This window comes from Halichoerus grypus, chromosome 5 (assembly GCF_964656455.1).
Source record: "Halichoerus grypus chromosome 5, mHalGry1.hap1.1, whole genome shotgun sequence".
Lineage (NCBI taxonomy): Eukaryota > Metazoa > Chordata > Mammalia > Carnivora > Phocidae > Halichoerus > Halichoerus grypus.
Genome location: NC_135716.1, coordinates 159,317,366 through 159,336,260, shown reverse-complemented (window position 1 = coordinate 159,336,260; position 18,895 = coordinate 159,317,366). Strand labels below are relative to the sequence as shown.

Below are 18,895 nucleotides of genomic sequence, written 5' to 3'. Positions count from 1 at the left end.
TCTGTAATTGCATTACCATTAAATTGCACCATTTTCCAAAGGTGAGAGCCCAGGGCCCTTGTGCTGAGAGTGTTCTGTAAATCCACTGCCAAGTTCTGTATGATGTGGAAGCCCCAGGCAGAGGGGAGAGTAGACCCAGCTTGATTTGACCACCGTATTAATCCCTCCTTGTCTTCAGGGTCTCTTGTTTTCCATTTTATTTCAAAGGTAAAAGAACCTCTGGGAATCATTATCTCCAACCTTCTCATCTCACAGATAAAGAAACTGAAGCTTAAAGAAAGGGAATTGCCCAAGGTCACACAAGCGTGAGCCACTGAGTCTGCAGATGTCCCTCATTCTGCAGCCTTCATGCAAGTTAGGACTATAACAGAGAAAGTGGGCAAAGGACAAATAAAGGATCCAGAATTTTCAGGTTCCAAGGGTGTAACCTTGGTCAAATATCTAGTGGATCTGTCATATCTAGTGGGCATGATACAAAAATGGTTCTTGGGTCAGAGGATAGCAACATCATGACTTCTTGTGGTCTGTCAGGTTTGGCCAGGGATACAGAGAACAGGATTCAGCCCCGAGGAGAGGACAAAGCTGGCAAAACCTGGATGGGGATTGGGCGCATTCATGCTCCAGACAGATGGGCTGGTATGCAGTGCAGGACTCTGTTTCCAGCTAAGACCTGGGAGACACAACAAGGAAATCAATGCAGAAGGTGGCACATAAACCAAGGCAATAACACAGGGGCTGGCAATGGGGACTGCAGTCTGGGGGCCTACCCAGCTTATGCCTGTAGAGGGAGAAGCTGGGAAGGTTGGAGCCTGCAAGCATGGAGTTCAGGATGGGCTGGAGCCCGGATGCAAGGGAAGCAGGATGCAGATGGTAGCTGGGGAGTGGATACAGAAGGAGAATCAAATACACCCTATGGGTTGGACGTCAGGAAGGGCTCCAGATAAAAGATTATGAGAGAAAACCAGATGAATGTGGGGAAGGGTCAGTACTGGCACAGAGCACCAATCAGAAGAGCTCCAGGAGATCAGAGAGGGTGTCACCTGGCACAAGGGTCTGTCTCCTTAGGCTGTGCCCTGCCTTGTTGGCTCCCTGTTTCCTGCTTCTTAAGGAAAATAGATACAGGATCACATGTAGCCCAGGCTTGTTCTATACTAAGGGATCATTCCCAGTGCCCACCAGCTGTTGGCCAGCCTGAGGAATTATGGGTTTGGGGCTGGAGGGGATGAGGAAGGCAGGGAGATCATTACCTCAGTGGCCTCTGGTGGCTCTGGGAGCCCAGTGCTGCCCACTCCCTAGCCTCCTGCACCAATAGCAGCAGGAATTTAACCAGGCAGGCTGAGCAGATACAGGTCCCCATCACATCATTCCCAGCTCCGGGGCTGGGAGGCCAGCAAGCAAACAAACAAACAGCCAGCAAATGTGTCCCTGTGTCCCAGGGTCAGCCTGCCGCAGTGGCTACACCTGCTTTGGCAAAGCAGTTACTTTGAAGCCCAGCCTGATGCAGAGAGCGTGCAGCACTCAGGGACAAAATTGGGGGGTTTAATGATGTGAAATAGCTCCATGTGTAATCTGGGTGCGCTACAAGGGCTGCTGAGAGACTCTAAAAGCTTCCCAGGCTGGCCTGCCTCTGAGTCTGGCCCATTATGTTGTTTGCTGCCTTGTGATCAGGATAAAGCCAGCCCCTGCCAGCACTAGTTCCATGCACACTGTTCCTTTCCCCCAACTCCAGGCACCCATGGGGCCCCCACCACAGGTCATCGGGCACAAGGTTGGCTGCCCCAGGAATTCTTAGATAAATCAATTAGGATAAATGAGCTTAGTGATGTATGATGCCCTTGCTCCACTGCGTGCCTTCTGAACTATTAGCTCTCCGGAGAAGATTAATTACGGAACTGCCATGCTAATGCTCTTTTAATGGAATCTGTTATTTAAGTTTAAGAGCAGGTATCGAATGTATGGGAGTTAGATACCTGCTATGTGCAACCCAAATCAGAAGCGATGGATGGAGCTAACCTCAGGATGGACCTGTTGAAACAGGAGAGCTAATAATCACTCTGAACCCTGCAGAAGGTTGCACCAAGTCCTGGAAGGTTTTCCTGCAATTGATCACATGTATTTGTGGCATTAACTTTTTACTCTACTTGGACAGGAATTCTTATGTTGGTAGAAACAGAGTAGAAAAGTGGAAGAGCTGTTAAAGGGAAGAGGCTGGGTGAGCTTAAATAAGCCATAGAGCAGGATGTAGACAGAAAGAACATATTTGATGTAGGGTCATATTAATAGAGATATAATTAGCAAAGGATTCATCCCCAAGGAGAGGACAAAGCTGGCAAAACCTGGATGGGGATTGGGCGCATTCATGCTCCAGACAGATGGGCTGGTATGCAGTGCAGGACTCTGTTTCCAGCTAAGACCTGGGAGACACAACAAGGAAATCAATGCAGAAGGTGGCACATAAACAGGAATTCTTATGTTGGTAGAATCATGAGCAAAGGAGGTTTGGTCTTGCCCTAGACAGTCAGTATAGGAAGTCATGTTTCCCAAGTGACATTGACTAGTGACGTGAAGTGGACAGAATAGTGAAGTGGCTAGAATAATGAAAGGTCTGAAAACTGAATCCTATGAAAGTTGCAAGTAGCTCCTGGGAGATGCGGATGGGGGGAGGCAGTGGTTCTCAGCACTGGCTACTTCTTAGAATTATATGGAGAAACCTTTAGAAAAGACCAATGCCCAGACCACCTTCCCAGAAATTCTGATTCAGTTGGTCTGAGGTGGATTCAGGCTTTAGTAGTGTTTTAAATCTGTCCAGGTGATTCTCAGGTATGGCCAAGTTTGAGAACAACTGCTCTAAGAGATGTCACAGGTAGGAGGGATGACACTTACCATGTGCAGCTCCAGAGAACAGAATACATGTGAATGGATGGAAGTTTTTGTCCCCAAACGTTGGAATCCTGTGGTGGTGGACCAGCAGAGGATGGGAATGGAGTGAGCTGGTGGGAGGGGTTTGGGCCAAGGTCTGGATCCTCTATAGAAGGTGTTAGCAATTGAGGCACAGCAGGTAGGACAGGTAGAACAATCAGAGAGAGGCCATGGAGGTGGGAATAATTTGCAACCAACCTCACATTTGTCTACTGAACCTTTGTAAAGAACACAGAGGAGTCAAACACGTGGCCAGGATTCCTACCCTCCTGGGAGTCCCATGGGGTGAAAGGTGGTGTGACAGGTGTCTCTGGGCAGAAGCAACACTCCAGAGCTGTATGGAAGGGTCAGAGCATTATGGTCCAAGGCAGCCTAGACCGAGTACATTCACGGCTCCAGTCAGTTGCAGGTGCACGGGAGACAGCATGGTCCTGCCCCTGGGAAGGAGGAGCCTGGCAGGAATTCGGCAGAAGAGCCAGGGCCCCACTCTCCTGGACAAAGGTTGGTACTCAGATGCTGTCCTGAAGGAATCAGTCAGAACCAGAAACCCCTCTGGCTGGGAGTAGTGACAGCATTTGGGAAGGAGGGAATGAGTATTCCCTGAACACCTACTAGAGGCCAGGCCCTGTGCAGGGGCTTCATATCCATCATCCCTTTACTCCTAATGACTGTCCTACTAGTTGGGGGAAATTATGAACATATTTCATATACAAATGTGAAAACTGAGGCTCAGCGAGCTTAAAAGCCCCGCCTGGTCATACCCAGGTTGTGACTGCACAGCTTTCTGTGGGCCCAAGCTGAGGACCATGCTGCCGGCTATCTATACCCGGGACTGAAGCCGGAAACAGCGGGCATGTTGTGTGTGTATGGGAGAGCCACACCAACCCCCTGCCAGGCCCTTCCTTCCCCCAGAAGAGAGGAGACAGAACTTGGGGGGTTTGGGAGCCCTGAGAAGTCAAGGCAGAAGGGGGGGCATACAGCATGCTTTGTGGGGGATACAGGATGGAAGTGAGTAGGAGTTTGTGCTGTGTGGTGCTGGTTTCTCTAAGCCAGAGAGCTGAAGAAGCCTCAACGTCATCTGCCAAATGGGAATGGCAGCCTCTGTGCTGTCCCCTGCCATGGGATGATGTGGTGTAAGAGGTTTAGAAATACTACAGACCCCAAATGGGGCAAAGTCACCTTGCCCCCTGAGATGAAGCATGATCCCCAACACCCCCATACACACACACAAATATGCACATGTGCACACAGACACTGACATATGAACATGTTCATTTATACTCAACCTACAAATTTTACCATGTTTATTTCCCTGTTGTCATCCCCAAGACGCTGGTAAAGTCTTATTTAAATATTCCAGCCCAGTCTCAACTAAGCCAAAATCTTTCAATGCTTGGGCCAGAATAGCAGATCAGGAGTGGTGTGCCCCTTCATGCAAATAGAAGGCACATGATAAATATTTGGTGAAGGAAAGAATAAATGAATGTATGAATGACCTTGCATTGTAATTGCAATCTTAACAATTCACATAAATAGAACAATGAACAATGAGATTTAATACATTTTATCTCAAATAATCCCGTGACAGATATTATTATTCCCACTTTACAGATGAGGCATCTGAAGCTCAGAGAGGTTAAGTCGCTTTCCCAAAGATACACAGCTAGTAAATGGAGCAGGAAGCTTCGGAGCAGTGAGCCAGGTGAGGCTTGCACTTACACCATCTCAAGAATTATTTAGGCCCCAGGGTCTGAAAGCTCTCCTAGTCTCCCCCCTCACCAACTCCCATCTCTTTCTACCCCATTACCCTGCCTTCTTTTCTCCAGAGCACTTCTCACTGCCTGACTTTAATTACTCATATATTCCTTTGTTACAATCTCTCTCCCACTAGTAAGTAAGCTCCGGAGGGCAGGACTCTCTCCCTTGTGTTCACTGCCACGTGCCCAGTGCCTAGCCGAGTGTCCAGCACACAAATGTCCCACTGAGCAGCAATTCGTGCCTGGCTGAGGGACTGCACTGGGGGGCCTGATGGGGGGTGGGGAGTGGAGGTATTCCTGGTGACATGGCTGACTCCTCCATGTCCTCCTTTGCAAAGGTTCAATAAACAAATGTGAGGCTGGTTACAAATTATTTCTGCCATCTTTCATACAATGGAGTTAACAGCTGGCTGAGCTACAATATATCAATTGTATAAATTTCGAGGGCATTTTCATGTTTCAATCTCCTTATGTATTTCTAGTTGACCAAACGTGTTCAAATTGCCATTAACTGCAATCCCATCACCTGGCTCACTGGGCAGGAAGGCAGTGGCTTGGGTTTAACTCCTCAAGGGCCATGGAAGGGAGAGGGGAGAGGTCTGGCACTGCCAAGGCATAGAGAAGAGGCTGCTGTTAAAAGTCAAGCAGCTGCTTTAATCTGTAGATCTCATTCTTCATTTTTCTCTGGGGCCTCTGACCACCTTCCATCCAAATCTGTATCCGCTCAGATTCTTCTCTCTTGAGACCTTAAAGCCATTTCCTGCCACATTTCCACCCAAACCAATGGCTGATAGAGCCCCTCCTTAAATACAATCCCACTTCAAATTCAAAACCATGTAATAGGCATGGGGAAGGAGAGATGTTGAGACACTGGGGGCTCTGTTTGGAAAAGTTGTAATCCAGTGGGAGTAGGGGAAAAGAGGGGCATTAAGAGCATTTTAGAGCTGGAATAAAAATTTGTTCACCTCTCTATTCCTAGTACCTGGCACAGAGGCTGGCATATAGTTGGGACTAAACAATGTTTCCTGAATAAACGAATGGATGGATATAATATAAAGACCATGCATGTGCTTGGAACCAGAGAACTGGCTTCAAATCCCTTTGTGATCTTGAGCCAATCACCTAACCACTCTGAGTGGTGGTTTCCTCATCTTTAATGAGCAGAGCATTCAGAGCGGGAAGGTGTCACATGGCCCCCTCCCCCAATTTTCCAGAAGGAGAGAAAATCTTGTAACTGTCAGTAACATGCTAGAACTGTCAAAAGTACATAAAGGAGCTACAGTAATTGTGAAACAGAAGTCACAGTTCTATTTATTTTGCAATAATGTAAACTTCACAATTTTTAACTTCCAGATTAAAAAAAACAAAACAAAAACCGTTCCACTGCTATATCTAAGAAATCTGTAAACCGCAAACATTGTAGCCACCAGCCCCCACCCCCCCACCAAGGTCTATGAGATAGACAATGCTAGTGGGGTATTCATGACCGTCAGCCCAACCAGGGGTGAATGCTCCCTTTCTTGCAAACAAGGAGGGGGCATTCAAGGAAGTTCAGCTCACAGTCGCTCGGGGGAAAGGTTCCTGGAGCATGTGGAGTGAGCCCAGGGAAACATAGGATTCACCTACATGGAGATGGGGTAGGTGAGCTGATATCCCTTGGTGCTGGGCTGATGAGAACTAGGGCTAGCTGTTGGATTCTGTCCTCTCTCAGCCTCAGCCCAGCCTGGCTTTGAGAATAATGACCAAATAACAATAGTCAATTTATTGAGCGGATACTACATGCCAGGCACCATGCTAATTACCTATGTGCAGAATCTCCTGTAATCTTTATGAGTTTCCCACAAAATAGATATTATTGTATTCTGAGATGACTCCCAATGATCCCCATCTCCTGATGTTCACAAAATAATACCTCGTGTAATAATCCCTTCGCCTTGAGTGTGGGCTGGACCTGGTGACTTGCTTCTCATGAATAATAATAGAATAGGGCAAAGGTGATGGCATGTCACTTCTGAGACTAGGTTATAAAAGGCTATGACTTCATCTGCCCTCTCTCTCTCTGGCTCTTCATGATGAAGCAAGCTGGAAAGGCCCAAGTGGCAAGAAACTGAGGGCAGCCTCCAGCCAACCACCAGTGGTTAATTGAGACCCTCAGTCTGACAGTCCTTAAGGAACTGAACCCTGCCAACAACCCATGCATGCATTAGGAAGTGGACCCTTCCCCAGCACAGCCTTCAGATGAAACCACAGCCCAGTGACACCTTGACTGCAAGACACGCTGAGTGGAGGACTCAGCTAAGCCACACCTGGCTTCCTGATCCACAAAAACTGCAAGATAATAAATGTAAATGGTTTTCAGCTGCTAAACTGGGGGGCGGTTATTATGTAACAGTAGGCAACTAATAACATTATTATTCCCATTGTATAGATGAGGAAACCAATGCTCAGAGAAATCACCAAGCTTGCCTGGACCACATACGAGTAAGTGGAGGAGCCCAGATTAGAACCAAAGTTTATCTGACCTTGACGTCTGCATTCTTGCCCACCTTGCACTCCTGTCTCCTCTCTGGGGCCTGACACTCCAAAGCTTATTGGCCTTCCCATCACATGTTATGAGGCTCTACCATCAGCCCCTTTATGTCCCTGTCCATGGCTCTCCTGTTCAGGGATTTAGCTTTATATGGTTTTGAGGTTTCAGTCACTTCTTGGTGAGAGCCAGTTGAGGTACATTGATCCCATGACCTCTGGTGCCACCTTGGATGTGCACGCTGACCTCATCCCCTGACTGGAGAAGATGATGGTGTACAAGACAGTGGCAAAGAAAGAGGGGAGGGAGGGAAGTGATGGCAAGGAGGTGGGAGAGCCAATGGTCATGTCCTTTGTAAAGCACCCCTGTCACTTTCCTCAACACCCCCAACCCTCATTCCTGAACATTCCCTTGTAGTCACTCCACCCACCTTCCAGTTCTAGGTAGTTTTGCCACAAGCATCTTTGCTGTACATATTTTTGCTGTATTTTTACCGCAAAACTAATCAGCCCTATGGCAATTTTGCCATCACAGATAAAACCACACACACAAAAAAAGGGACATTCCTTAAAAAGGACATAATGAAACATGAACAGTGAAGAACAAAATTTGTAAGACTTTATTGCAGGGGCCCCTGTGTGGCTCAGTCAGTTAAGTGTCCAACTCTTTATTTAGGCTCAGGTCATGATCTCAGGGTCTGAGATTGAGCCCCGCCTTGGGGCTCTGTCCTCAGTGCAGAGTTTGCTTAAGGCAATCTCTCTCTCTCTCTCTCTTCCCCTCTGCCCCCCCCAACTACTCTCACTCCCTCTCACTCTCTCCCACTTTCTAAAATAAATAAATAAATAAATAAATAATTTTAAAAAGACTTTATGGCAAAATACAAAGTATTTGAATACATTTAAAATACGTATAGATTCATGGCAATGCTGTGCAAATAACTGATTTTATTTAGTGGATTGTACCTACGCACTTGTCTTCGGAGTCTTTCGGCCATAGTATTACACATTTTTCTTTGCTTGTGGATTCGACTTCTTGTTCAGCATCGCACTTCTTCGATTTTCACTGAAATTTCTTCCTTCAGAAGTATCTGTTTCCAAAAACTAGGATGCATGTTTGTAAATGAACTTTGTATTGTGATGTGAAATCCTTCTCCACTGTTGCTCGTTCTTGGCATTTTGTCACATGTCCCTTGATAGTCGTTCCAAAGTCCTCTGGGAAATGTGAGTTCAAACTCTGCATCACAGTCCAGACCATTATGAGGGCTAAGATTTATATAATATAAAAATGGGAGGATTGTGTCAGTGGAGAAATGAAAACAAACCGCCAACCAGTCGATGAAACAAACTGTCAAACCTAACCATCAACCAGTTATTTTTTATGCTTTAGGGCAAAATTGCCTCACCCTGAATTAGTTATGGGGTGAAAATGCTAGCAGTGAAGACGCTTAAAGCAAAAATACTGGACACGCCTCCTTCCTGGCCCCACCCTCAGCAGCAGTTCCTCAAGGACCCCCAAAGCCATCTCAGCCCGCAAGGCTACCTCACCCACACCAGATTGCTGACGGTCTGAGCAGGCCAGCACCACATTTGCCCTGCTCACGGCTCTCCCCCAGAGCAGATGGACGCACTGACCTCCCCAGTGCATCCAGAACCCAGGGAGCCGCGCTCAAGCCAGATTTGGTTCTAATCCCTGCCCTACCATTCATGCTCTGTGTGACCCCAAGTGCTCTTCAGCCTCAGTTTGCTCATCTGCAAAGTGGAAATAACAACAATAATAAAGTTCTTAATCTAGCACCTGGCATGTGTTCAACACTTAACAAGTGTATTAACACTATTATAATTATTATTTCCTTATTTGCAAAATTGGGAGACTTCTGGATTTCATAGAACTATTCATTCATGTAAAACATGCCACTGTTGCATAGACCACTGAGAAGGAAAAATGCTCCCCAATATAACCTCACCGACCAAAACACCTTTCCCACCTCTAAGACTGTATCTTAGAATCAATGAACCACGGAACGAGTGTGCACCTCACAGAGCTGGTGTGGGATTGAATGGGGTAATCCCATGGTGCTCAATAAATGTTTACGGACTGGATGGAGGTTGGACTCCCGTCCAGTGCCCTTGCCACTCTGCAGCCACAGCCCACTCTGCTCACGTTGAGGCACCCACAGGGCAGCAGGACAGACCGGTGGAGAGGCGGCTTCCATGAGCCCACTCACTGCATATCGCTCGGCTCCAAGACCTCCACCCTGGCAGAGCCGTCCTTCCTGCCACCCAGGGAGACGGCCCCAACCACCCTGAGAGGTCTCCTCTTCTGCAGCTGTCCCTCAAGACAATGTCCATGCTCAGATGTGATGAGCTTGTCCCCCCCAGAACGAAGTCCCCTAGACCTCTCCGCTGCCCACCTGACCTCCTCCCAAGGCCAAGAAAGTTCAGCAACTTATCTCTCCGTGTCAGGTGCAGCCAGTGTCTGCTGGGGCTCCAAGCCGGGAAAGGGGGCATCAGCCAGAGGCCTCTCCCTAAAGGCCACCTGGGGCTAGGATTGCATAGGGCCCTCTTGATGCTTCCTCACAAAATCCTTCCCAGGATCTGCCTTCTGTCCCTTCAGCGGCAGGAGCCCAGACTGTAGGCTGAGCAAGCCTAGGAAATAAAAGCATCTGGATCATCCTCCCCGTAGGCCCTCAGTGAGGTTCAAAGTGGGGGGAGTGCCTGGGGGAGGGCACAGATACATGGCAGCCCAGCCTCCAGTTTATAACCCTGTAATCCTTGGGCAGGACAGGCATTCACAAAACTCAGTAACTTGTCCAGTTTTCAGAAATATGAGTTCAGGCTTCTCTGCATCCATGTCTCTCTCCCAAGCACCTCTGTCTAGGAGTGTCTGTCCCTCCCCTGCCACCTCCTGCCATGATGGCCGGGACGGAGATCACCTCTTGCAGGGCCACTGAGGCAGAGTGAGCACAGGCACCCCCACCCCCAGCGCAGAGATTCTGGCTCACCTAGGACCGGCTCGCAGCAGCTGCTTGGAAATAACAGTCCCCCCTCTCAGTTATGATGAGCTCCTTATCTCTCTGTGCAAATTAGGAGCACTTCATGGTAATCCAGTCCCGCTCCCTGCCTCAGCAGACTCTCCGAAATAAAAAGCTGGAACTGAGTCATCAAACGTTGAAGCTCCCCCACAGCCCCATCCCCACCAGCAGTCATGCCTAGGAGGAGAGAGTGTTGCTGCATAACTTTGCCAGCCTGAGTCCTTCGCCAGGATCCAGGTGTCCGACAGTCCGTGGTCAGCTTCCCCACGGGTCATATGGGGGCCCGCCCCTGTGAGCCTGGCTCACACCCTACCGAATGCACCAATAATAATATCCACCATTTATGGAGACCTCAGGACCAGCCAAGCCAGGCACTGGGCCAAGTGCTCTGCATGGGTAAGTAACCTCATCTAAGACTTAGGACAGCCCTGTGAGGTGGGCGTTTCAGCCCCATTTTTCAGATGAAGGGCAATGGGGTATGGTGCTTTGGCCAAGGTTGCAGGCTGGCAAGGGTGGGAGTGAACTACAGCTCCTCCACCATCTGAACCACCCTGCTAACTGTGCCCCCGCCCACCGCCACACCCCCCTGGGGATAGTCGGGGCTCCGTGTCAATGCAGCTGTACATACACACTCCCAGAATACGCCCACTCACATCCTCATGTGTCCAGGACACGAAGTTAGATTTTTTTTTTCCCTCTAATGGACCCAAAAGGAATGTGAGATGGGCTGCAAACCAGGCGCCCAGGCTATAAAGTGGAAAATCAATTTGTAATGGAGGGAGCCGCGATCTCCCGGAGGGGCCTGGGATGGCCGGCCAGCTGAGCAAGCCAGGCACCTGCCACCAACGCAGAGGAGCACCCCGCAGGCATGCTCAGGAGGCAGGACCCGCACGGCCCTGCATTGTTTCCAGACTGCTGTTGCCAACAGGTACCCGCTTCCGTGTGCTGCTTCCCAGGGGTGGTTCCCTTGCAGACACTGAATTCCAAATGCAGCAAAAAATAAATATTTTAAGGCTCTGTGGCCTGAGTCACCGGAGTTTGGTGGCAGCTAAGTCTCGGCAGCTGGCCCTGCCCACGGGCCTGCTTAGCATGCAATTAAGATGCAAAATAACATCGCTCAGAAGCTCCCCTCTGGGCCTCTTTGCTTCTCCCTTCAAGGCCCCGGTGGATTAAGAAGATTCAGGAACAGTGGGGAGGCGCTTCTCCCACCAACCTTATTGGAACAAGTCTCTGGTTGGGTTTATGGCCTTGGCTCAGAGCCCTGCCTAGGGTTGGCTGCCGACCTCTCCCTGGCTCCCTGCGAACTTCTCCCACACCACAGCACACTCAAGTCTGAAACTTTAGAACCCTTAATTGATGCCCCATTGGCCTTAGTTTAGAATCCAACCAGGGACAATGACCTCCAAACCAGACAACTTGACTGGCCCCTCCTGAATTTGATCTCCTCTCCCTTCACTCACCCTCTCCAACCACACAGGCCTTCTTTCAATTCCCCAAAACAAGCCAAACCTTTTCCTGCCTCAGGGCCTTTGCACTTGCTGTTCTTCTTTCTCCTGATCTGTATATGTCTGGTTCCTATTCAACCTTAAATATCACCTCTTCCAAGAAAGCTTCTTAGACCACCCCATGTAGTAAGAAGCACCCACGAGGTGACAGGCATGGCACCAGGCACTTTATAACAACCTAAGGGTTGGCAAACTGAGGCATGGAGCTCATCAAGAGCCACGCAGAGAGGGTGAGGGTTCGAACACAGGTATTCTAGCTTCAGAGTCTGGGTCCTTAACCAGTGTGCTACACTGTCTCTGACTGAAGTGGCTTCCTTCCCCCGTCTCCCTCCTTGGCTTCTCCCCTTCTATCTTTATCCGGTTGTCTTGTCTGTCACCCCAATTGAACGTCATTAGCTCCCGAATATGGAAGCTTCTCCTATCTTATTCTCTCTTGTTTCCCCAGTGCTCTCAGCAGTACCTGGCCAGGGTAGGTGCTCAACACATACTTACTGGATGAATGAATGAATGGATGGATGAATGAAGTGTTCTAATTCATCCCACCTCCTCCTGCCCCTTTTTCTGTAGAACTCTGAGTCAGGCATACAACACATTCAAGTCACGCCTTGCCCCCTGCATGGCACACGGTAGGTCTTCAAGGCCCCAGGGGACCAAAGTGGTCCCTTGGGAAAAGATGGGTTAGCATTTGTATCAGGCTCCCTAATTTAGACCTTCCCCTACTATAGCTGGTTCCAGAAATACAAGAGAGACAAAGAAGCAAGGGGTGAGTTTGTGGTTCCTGAACCATGATGGGGTGGAGGGAAACAGGCAGGACAAAAACACAGAGGGGACGCCAAACCTGCCGGAGGGAACACAGCAGTGGGCCAGCCAGCAAGGCAACTGCCCAGATCTCTGAGTCAGTAAATGGTCAGGAGGGAGGAAGGAGGAGACCCCACTTACTGACTACAAACCACATTCCTCAGGACTGCTGTGTAACAGAACCGTCACTCACCAGGACAGTTATATGATAGGAGCTCGTGTGAGGGCAAAACTCTGGGGTCCTGCGGTGACCACAAGGTAAATACGGGCCAGCAGAATGAGGCAGCTGTTGAAGAAATTTAATTAACTTTTAGGCTATGTCAATAGGCGTATGATTTATAGATTAAGGGAGGTGATTGCCTCCCGGCACCTGCTCTGGCGAGACCTCTGTAGAGTGTTGCATGCAGTTCTCATCACACATTAGGAGGACCTTACCAACTTCTGAATGTGCAAAGGAAATAGCCCCAGGCACACTGAAGGAACCACGGCTCCCAGCTAGGAGGAGAGTAGTCCAGAAGCCCTTGGCTTTTGTTTGTCATCCCTGAAGGCTGCCTGGAGATGGAGCTCAACCTGGTGGGGGAAGGAGAATTTGAGTTCCAGGATCTAGATGGTAAGGAAATCTTGCCCTCCGGGTAGTGACATTCCTGTCCCTAGCAGTGAGCACGCCAAGACTGGAGGCCTTTTGGGGGAGGTGGCAGAGGGAATGCTGGATTGCAAAGGGTCAGCCTGGAGGAATGAGCTTTGCAGCACAGAGTGTGTCCGCGGGATCATATCACCCAGGAGCTGGTCAGAAATGGAGAATCTCAGCCCCCAGACCTGCAAAATCAGAATCTACCTTTTGACAAGAGCCTCCGTGAGAAGCAGTGAGTTTCAGGGCTGGGAGGAGGAGTCAAGGCCTGTTGAAAGCGAAATGACTCCATCACATGTGTGGAGGGCACGGGCGGAGCACCTACCTGTTGGCAGCTCAGACAGCCCCTGTGGAGGGGTTTCCGTTCTGGGGGAGGCAGCAGCGTAAGGAGCCTCGGTGCGGAGATAGGGCCCGTGCTGGGTGGGGTGTTCAGTTCTGGGGGAGGCGTGAGATGGGGAGAGCTACCAGGAAAGGCTTTAAAATAATGGGCGACCTAGTTCAAGGTCACAGAGCAAGGACAAAGCAGGAACAGAACTCCAGGTGCCTGGCTCCCCGCTCACCTGGTTGTGCTGTGCTGTATGTGTGTGTGTGTGACAGAGAGAGAGAGAGAGAGAGAGAGAGAGAGAGAGACTGAGAGAGAGCTATGCGTGTATAAAAGACTATAGTGAGTACACGGTGTGGCCCTCCCGTGAGGGCCAGCGGGCATGAACGTGCGAGTCTGTGTGATTGTGTACATCTTTGGGGTGTGACATCTGTGCTCCCGTATCTGCGCGTGGGTTGTGTGTAAATGGGGGGGCGGGGGCGGCTACGTGTCTGGAGCGCGTCTGCACGTGGGAGCGTTTCCCCAGGCAGAGGTCCAGCCGTCCGAGCAGCACCCCACCGGGCATGGCCCTGTGGCCAGATGCGACAGACCGTGCAGCCCTGGGATGGCTGGCTGACCCTAGGGAAGCAGGGTCCTCTGGGGCTATCAGGTGCCCCTGGGCTGGAAGCCAGGACACCTGGGTCCCTCTTCCTGACTCACTGCGTCTGCCAATTCATAGGACATCTCTGTTCCCTGCTTTCCACTCCCAAGTGAAAGTGGCAGGGGGTGGGACAAGGGCAGGAGCCACTGTGGCTGTCCCTTCCATCCCCACCCACCCCATTAGCCCTGCCACTGGGGAGGGTTCTCGAGCAAAACTGCCCAGTTCCCTGGCCCCCCTGCTTATGCAGGACAGCCCTGAGTGTCCCTGCCCTTCTGCCTCTAGTTCACAGTCCTGACCCAGCCCAGTCCTCCTGTGCCTGGCCTCTGACTCAGTTTCTCCTAAATATCCCCTCTCCCCTCTCTCACCTCAACCCACACTAGCCATCCAGCCTTGGACTTGAGACAAGAGCTCCCCTGTGCCTCTCAGATGAGCTTTCCCAGGAAGGCCCCTCCACCCAAACAGATGCCCTGTGCTGGGCTTTCAGCCAACCTCTGGGACAGGGGAGGTGAACAAGGAGGCATGGGGACAGCACGTCTTTCTCTCTCCAGGATACGGACTCTGGATCCCGGGAGGTCAGCTCTACTTCTTACCTTGGGCAAGGCACTCACCCTCTCCAAGCGTCAGTTCCCTCATCTGAAAAATGGGTACATGAACCAACTTCCAGTGACATGCCATGACACTGTGTCAGTGGGTCAGCAGGGTCTTCCCTGACGCCACCAGAGGAGAGCATGAGCCTGAGGGTCAGGCTGGGTCAGGAGTGGGTAAGGTCACCCTGGAAATGCCCAGCGCTGCTGGGGAGTTGGCCCTTGTGGGGACGCCAAGGTTGCAAGGAGGAGCTGAGCAGGAGTCCAGAGATGGAGCCCATGGGTCTGGGATCCCAGAGCCCCAGCCCCAAGGAGACGCGAGGCAGGAGCCTCAGACCCCACCAGCTTCTTGTGTGGTAGAGTGTGGGGGCAGCGCCTGGTGTTGAGGGGAAGAAGTGAGAGGGACGAGTTCAGGGGCAGAATCTAAATGCTTCTCACAGCCGAGGCCCTGTCAGCCTTCCCTTCAGGTGTGGCCAGCTGCCCCAGGGGACAGCTCGCCGCCCAGAGCAGCCAGACCACAGAAATGTCACTAGGAAACATCGGGGTTGGTGGCAGGCAGGGACCACAGAGGGCGGAGGGCGAGCACACAGCCGACTGGCCTCAACAGCCCAGAAGCCGGCCCTGCAGATACGTCACACCGTCAGCCTCCCCTTTATCCTTTTTCCACAGCACCCATCACGACTTGCTAGTAAGTATTGTATGAAGAGTAAAAGTGTTGACCCTGAAGCCAAACAGCCCAGGTTCAGAAGTCAGCCCTATTACCTCTTAGCTGTGCAACCTAGGGCAAGTTGCTTACCTTCCCAGCGCCTCTATTTTCCCATCTGTGGAATGGGGAGAACAGAGCAGCACCACAGGGCTGTGGAGAGGATCAAAGGAATTAAGAGTTCGGCTGCTGTGAGCTATGATCACTCCTGCTGGTGTTGTGACTAGCATCGCCCACCTCCCCCACCACGCACACGTGCACGGACACGCACCAGGGCATATGCGTGTGCACACATGCACGTGCTCACGCCAGCAGTAGACAGTAAGCCCCACAAGAGCAGACGGTAAGCTGTTGGGTTCACCGAGGTCGTGCCTCATACATAGCACTTTGCCAGTAAACACTTGTTGGCTGAAAGACAAGTAAATATTTGAGTTCAGTAGCTTGGCGGGTTCAACTCTACTCTGCCCTTGTGCGCCTCGTGGAAGCTCTGACTCCTGACGGGTTGCAGCTCCCGCTCCCTCCTCCTCCCCCTCCTCTCCCTGCCTCCTTCTGCCTCCTTCTGCCTCTGCTGGGTCCTGCAGGGAAGCAAGGGTAAGCTTTCTTCTTCCTAGGTGTGTGACCTTGAGCAACATCTTTTCGTGTCCATCTGAGCCGTTTCTTCTGTACATGGAAGTCAACCACCCCTCAGCAGCCAGCACGTAGGCTGGAACAAAACAGGCTCCGTAACTGTCCCCAGGGATGTGGCTCTTCCAAATGCCACCCCTACTGGACGCCACCTCTTTTTGACTCAGGTCTGACCACAGCCCCTCCCGAGGCCATTTCCCCACCCTTGAGCCTGTAAAGGTCAAGGCCACGATCCATGGCCTTCACACCAATTCCTGCCCCAACAGGCTGTCGCTTCCCTCTAAACTGAGCCTCCCAAGCATCCTTGAGGACCAAGATTGTGGCTCTTGCCTCCTGTCTCTTCCCAGACCCCTCATCCCTCTCTGGGCATCCAAGTGGCTGGTCTAAGAAGGCCCAGCTTCCCCAACTCCTCTGGGGCGCGTGGAGGGGTCCCGACCCCCACACACAGGCTGCAGCATGCCGCATGAGCATGGGTCGGGTACACTTCAGTGTATGCGCCAGGGAGCTCACTTGCACAGCCCACTTGCACACTGGTCCGTGAGCACCAAGTAAGGACAAATGTTCACCCACACCCAAGTGTCTGTAACGCACACAGGCTTGCTAAATGTGCACTCGCACAAAGTGTGGACTGGAATGGGAGCCCACTGCCCGAGAATGGGACTGAGTGACCTAGGGAAACCACATCAGAGAGTGTCCCAACCCCCCACCATACCTGTACCCCCAAGTTGCACACAGGAAAGGCAATATATGAGGGCTTCAAGGCTGGAGGTGAGCCAGGCAGCGTTGGATGGGAGGGACCATCAGCCCTTCTGGCCCCCGGGCCCAGCCACTGTGTTCTCAGAACCCAACCCCCACACCCCAAAGCAGCTGCCTCTCCTGCAGCGAGTGGAGCTGCTGCGGGCTGGATCCCTCCCAGCAACATGCTGTTGCCACCTAGAGTCGTCCCTGGGCATCTCCAGGCCCTGCTGGCTGCCAGCCCCACCCCCAGCTCCCTGCTGGATCCCACAGTTGGGGGGGATTTGGGAAGGGGATGGCTAGGAATGGAAGGAGCAATAAGACAGGGGGAAGTCTGGGGTGGACACTGTTAGGATGGGGCAGGAGAGCTAGGTTTCAGCCCTAGCTGGGTCAATAGCTCTTGATGTGCCCTCAGGTCTGCCCTGTCTTCTTTGGGCCTCAGTTTTCCCATCTATAAAAGGACAAACATTCACATATGACTAGAGATACTCATGGGCATTTCTCTGGCTGGGGAGTCTCGGCGGCTAAGACCTCACAGGGAGTGGGGAGGCCTTCTAAGGAGTAAGAGGCCACCTGAGGCTAGGCCAAAGTGGGCACTCCAGCTCATGCTGCCTCTGCCACCACAGCCGAGAAGCTGGTGCTGCCTTGGGTTCGAATCCCAGCTCTACCACTTTCTCACGGTGGGACTTTGAGCCAGGTACCCAATCTTCCTTCCTCTTTACAACGGATGCAGACAAAACACTTGGCATGGTCCCTTGGGCCCCGCGGGTCCCCAGGGGATGCTAACTGTGTCTAGCTACTATTGTCTGCCCAAGAGGGCCAGAGATGGCTTCACACGGGACCAGATAATCCACATGTGCTTCTGCTGTGCTCCATTTTACCTGAATGGAATCTGCCAGAAGCTGAGTGAGGGGACAACTATTTCCCTGAATTGGAAGAATTTGGGTCACACGGTGGAAACCCTGGCAACCAGCTCCAAAAGGATGGGGGGTGGGAGGTGCCTGGCTGCCACATCCCATCTACCTCCATGGTGGTCTCCTAGACAACAGGATAAGAGCCCCTCCAGCCTGGGACCCTCCCCTCTCCCGGAGGCCAGCCTGATGCTTCCCCCCCGCCGGGCCCCCCGCTGCCACCAAGGAAGGGGCAGCTCATGGGCAAGGACTTGACCCACTGCCCCAGTCTCTCTCTACACTTAGCTGTGCAGCTCACAAAGCTCCTCCCCACGCAGTCGAGGCCAGTAGAGGCTCTCTCGCCCTAGGTACCGGGACCCACAAGGCTACAGCTGCACCCGCAGCCCCTGGATCCTCACCACCGCCCTCCAGGATCTGCCACGGGCTCCCTGATTGCTAATTTAGACTTTCCTGCCATCCCACGCAGGGGAATCAGGGGAAATCAAATTACCTAGTTATTCACTCTTTTTGTACAGCTGATGGGCTGATTAGCTGTCAATCACAGCTCACATTAACATCTGACACTGTGTGCATAACAATTACCAGTCACATTAAGGAAACCTTTCCCTTTCTCTCTAAAGGGAGAGAGGGGAGGGGAGAGACAGGAGAGAGGAGGAGGCAGAAGGAGGCACTGGAGAGAGAAGGAGGAAATTCAATCAGCATAATTAGCTCAATCAGAGGAGAGCATCACTTCACCAGCTGAGCAGAGCTACTGGCCCTGCCAAGGCCCCGGCTGACCAGCTGCTCCCGAAGCCTCTGCCCACCTCGCCCTCCAGCAAGCTCCCAGACTCTCCCTGCCCCCCAGCTCCAGCCCCCGCCAGCTCCCCTTCCGTTCAGTCAACGGCTCGGCCCCGCCTCCAGCACTTCTTGCTCCAATCAGGTGGGCCCATTCCTGCTTACTTCTCTGGGATTGGCTCTGGCTGAAGAAGGGGGAATATAAAACTCCAAGGACCAAGGCAGAGGTGGGAGTCGGGGTGGGTGTTTGGAAGGAAATAACCTGATAAGGTCATTGGAAAGAGCGGAGCTTCTCCTGGGCCCACGGACTGATGGGCGGGACGTGCGGAGGTGCCCACGTAGGCAGGCGTCTTGCCAGCTTTCTTTATCACCAGAGGCAGATCTCAGGAAGGATGCCCTTCGCCTCCTCAGCACTGCTCTGACCCGAGGAGCAAGTC

The 18,895-nt window shown here is 51.7% G+C and overlaps 1 protein-coding gene across 1 annotated transcript in view; it reads right to left on the bottom strand.

Annotated features, from left to right (window-relative positions):
* Positions 1-8,129: 8,129 nt before the first annotated feature.
* Positions 8,130-18,895, bottom strand: part of LOC118552561 (uncharacterized) — a 165,740-nt gene continuing 154,974 nt past the window's right edge. The window contains exon 7 of the transcript XR_013448261.1: positions 8,130-8,465. The gene's annotated coding sequence lies outside the window, so the exon portion shown is untranslated. The remainder of the gene's footprint in view (positions 8,466-18,895) is intronic.